The sequence below is a fragment of the Egretta garzetta genome, unplaced genomic scaffold (assembly GCF_000687185.1).
Source record: "Egretta garzetta isolate BGI_Z169 unplaced genomic scaffold, ASM68718v1 scaffold45, whole genome shotgun sequence".
In the NCBI taxonomy this organism is placed as follows: Eukaryota; Metazoa; Chordata; class Aves; order Pelecaniformes; family Ardeidae; genus Egretta; species Egretta garzetta.
The window spans coordinates 8,637,982-8,642,039 of record NW_009260028.1 but is presented as its reverse complement, the minus strand read 5'-3'; positions in this window follow the sequence as shown (position 1 = coordinate 8,642,039).

Here is a 4,058-nt window from a genome sequence, read left to right as displayed (position 1 = left end):
TCAAACTGGCTTTCCAGCAAGTCCTTGGGCAACTTGTTTCACAAGAAAATAAAGCTTAGAAGCAAAATTTGAATCGCAAAAGATAAGACAGAAAACCATTAAATAACAAAGGTTACTGTCAAAAAGGACATGGACAGTTGAACGCAAGCCATGTGAAAAGGCAAAGGTTATTGTCTAGCGCAAGTTAGTTAACATAAAACTTACCAACTACTGAAGCTCCTCTTTCGGCAAAAGCCAGAGCATATGCTCTGCCCAAACCTAGTTTAAAAAAATAAAAGTAAAAAGAAAAAAAAAAAAAAAAGAGTCAATTTGTCTCCTGGATCACAATTCAGAGAAAAAGCTACACAAAAATGAACTGCATGAAGAAAAATGCACCGAATCAACACAAACACCTTGAAGGTACAAAGTAAAACACCATTTCCCCCAGGAGTTAAAAGTTTCACAAAAGTTCAAAACATAAACAAACAGATAAATTGCAGACAAATCTCCAGTCAAGAGGAAAAAAAAAAATTAAAAAAAGAATCTCCATGCTTACTCTTTGTTATTGCACGCAACAGAGCCATCAGGGAAAGCTGTACACAGCTGAGTTTGAGCTTGTGACAGAAAAATGAATTTGTGAGGCTGAAAGTTTAATGTCTTGATGTAACTTTGAAGGAGGGGATGTTTCAAGTTAATTAATTACATTCTAAGTGAATAAGATACTTCCCTGGTTAGCCTTTAAGATTTGGAGAAACTGAACAAAATTTAACTGTGACTGAAGGTGTACTGACAAAACCCCTCCAATTATTTGGATACAAATGAATCAGTACCACACTTAACGGGATGCATTCACAGTTTACCCATCGTAACAGAAGACTGTCTTTTTTGCCTCCATACAAAAGCCAGACCCTGGCATCTTTACTCTGGCTTAGATGCTAGGTGTGTTATACGTTAGTTACTTGTTACGAGAAATGATTTGCAGAGATTATCCACTGTACCAGTCAAAAGTTATTGAAATCAATGATAATGATCCTTTTTTTCATTCCAAACGAAACTGAGATTTGAATGATTGGAAGGTGATCAGTCAGGAAGAAGTTTCCCAGAGTGCAAGAGTATCTCTTTGCCCCTCACCAAAACATTCAAGCTAGCTCTCGAAGAAAAAATGGGGAAATAAAAAAAATCAGAACTGTTTAGACTGTTTGGAAACACACTAATCTCAGACCACCAAATTGGAATTTTCCTTAATACTCCCATGAGCCTCTGCAGCGCAGAATATCACATGTGAGGTGCGTGTAAGTCCACTGCCTGATGTAAGCCAAGCCCAAGAAAACTTTTTTTTTTTGTTTTGAAAAGCCATACAACTGTGAAGTGCACAAAACCCAGACCATGTTATATGTGCCAATATTCTCAATTAGCAAGCATGCTGAAGAATCAAAACTAATCTTAAAAAAAAAAAAAAAAATTAGCTTGAATTGCATAAACAATGACAATGCTGCATGACGGGCAGGAACAGTACTTCACAAGGGATTTGCCCAAAGTGAAAAGAAAACTACTGTATTCTTAGATGCCTGTGTATGTGAAAGCAGGTCTCACTTTAAAACTGATTAGTGATCCAGGTGTTTTAGAAGAATTCCCAGCTCTGATCTGTTCACTGGCATCCAATTCAAAACTCAGTGTTGACAAACGTTGCTATTAGCAGTAAAGTCTAACTACAGTGCTGTAAACTAAATAAAAACAAAACAAGAACTAATCTGAAGTTAACAGGGCTTCCCTTTATCTTAGCTTAAATTTAATCAACCACTTATCAAAAACTATTGTGAACTTAAACATCCAAGGACGGTTTTCTCTGTTAACAAACCTTTTTCAAGCAGCCTAATACTAGAAGTACAAGGGTCACTGTACCCGCACCTATGACAAGCAATTTTTGCTCCATGCGGTGCTTTTTACAAGCTTTGTTATTGCAGAAGCGTCTTTGTTTTGCTATTACCTAAGTCTTAACCTGTTCTTCATTGAGATTTGTTACATAGGGAGAAGCACATAAATATAGGTCTGGTAGAAGCTGAGAAGCACCGTACAAAGATCTGGCCTCAGTTACTCTCAGGTTTGTCACCTTCAGGTGATGCGAGTGGACTGTTCAGTGCTTTCCACAAAATATCATATTCTTGCTCCTTCTCTGCAAGGCACATAACCTAGGCTCCCTGAATGACTCCTCTGGCTATGTGCAGCTCCACAAAAAAAGGGCCAAACTTCACCGTGGAAAGGCAGAACCTTCTTAGAGGATGGCAGAACAAGCTATTTTAGCAGCTCATCACAACTACAAACTGTGCCTCCCTCTCGTCCACACTCACAGCTCATACCTTTGCTGGAAGTACCAGAGCAGGCAAAGGTCAAAGCATGCATTCAGAGGAAGAAGAAAAAAGGAAAAAAAAAAAAAAAAAGGAAAAAACAAACCAAAACAAACCAACCAACCTCACACCACAACAACAAATACAAAAACTATTTCCTGGCAAAACCAAGCATTCCACCGCAGAACCACCTCCCCTGGAGAGGCCAGGCCCACAGCCCACCAACAGCACAGGCCAGCCCTGCTGCCGGGAGAAACCCCCCCCCCCCCCCCCCCCCCCCCGCCGCCACCTCCTCCTCTTTGGCGGAAGGAAAGCTTTCGTTCCCTTCAAAAGTAGTGGCGCGCTTTTTTTAGATTTTATTATTATTATTATCGTTATTGTTGCTGGCTGATCGCTTTTGGTCTATCGGTGCGTGCGTGTGCGTGGGGGCTCTCCGCGCAGGCTGGCAGTAACCATCCCGCGGGCTGGAGGCAGCTGAGAGAAAAGCCATGTTTCCGAAAGCGGGCTTCCACCTGCTGCGGTTAAAGTATTGTTGAGCAGCCGGTTCCTGTGGCCGAATTAGAGGAAGACTGCCTCAGATACCGAGGGGGGAAAGAGAGAGAGAGAATTGGCAATGCCTGCCGGAGTTGTTGCAGACTGTTGGTTTGACTGCTGAGGAGGACGTGAGTGGGAGAGAGAGAGCGCTGTTGCACACACAAAACCACAGAGAGAACCCACAATTTAACCAACATCCCCAAACCCAAGTTTTCAGCTGTGGACCTTTTAGCCTCAGAGCTTGCGATCGGCTGCGACCTCTCTTTAAACCGGTGAAAGACGTTATGCCAAAGACAAGTACAAAGATAGAGATTTAAAGCTTGAAGGCCATGCACTGAGCTGCTTTTCCTTTTTATTTTTGCGCAAGAGTGATTGAAAGGTCGGGACACGAGCACTCTTAGAGCAACGCGAACCAAACTACTGAAGCTGATTTTCAAGGCTGCTTTAAAAAAAAAAAAAACCAAACCACCACAATAATCTTGCCGAGAACATTAATGGATTCCTGTTGTGTTTAAATTCTCTACAGATTATATCGTAAATATTTTATGAAGTCCAGTATGTGTGTGCGTGCGTGTACGTGAATATATATCTATACGAAACGCAGTTGTAGCCAGCTGCCCTTTGATCAGACAGCCTAGCTCGCGTCCTGCCTCCTCTGCAGACCGGCCCCGAACTTCCCGCTCGCACAGAGCCGTTTCTGCCTGCGGAAGACGCCGATGCGTTTTGTTTTCTCTGGGGACTGTAGAGAAATCACCTGGAAGAAGCCGACGGGCGAGTGACTCTCTGGAAGCCCAGGCTTTCTGACCGCCTCTTGTCTTTGACTTGCCTCCTTGTTTCCACCGCGCTTGGGAGTTGGGAAGGAGCTTTTCCCCCCGATACCTTTTTGCGTCACGGCCGCAGACTTGATGCGCAGGCAAAGCCCCGCGCGGGCCGCCCTTCTTCCCCTTACCGGATTAACGCGACCCGTCCCGCAGCGCCAGGACGCCAAGAGTTAAGTCTCGGCGCGCTCGCTATCTCAGCCGCCTTCGGCAAAAAATTAACTTTGGGGACTGGCGTAGGAACAAGTTTCCCCCGGGTCCTCCGCCCGTGTCCGTTTATGTGGGTCCCCAGAGAGCCGATCGCTGAAGAGTTACGCTCGTTTCGGTGTTTTGTAGAAACTCTGTGGAGGTCTCTCACTCAAAAGGCTTGTTGTGATGCGTA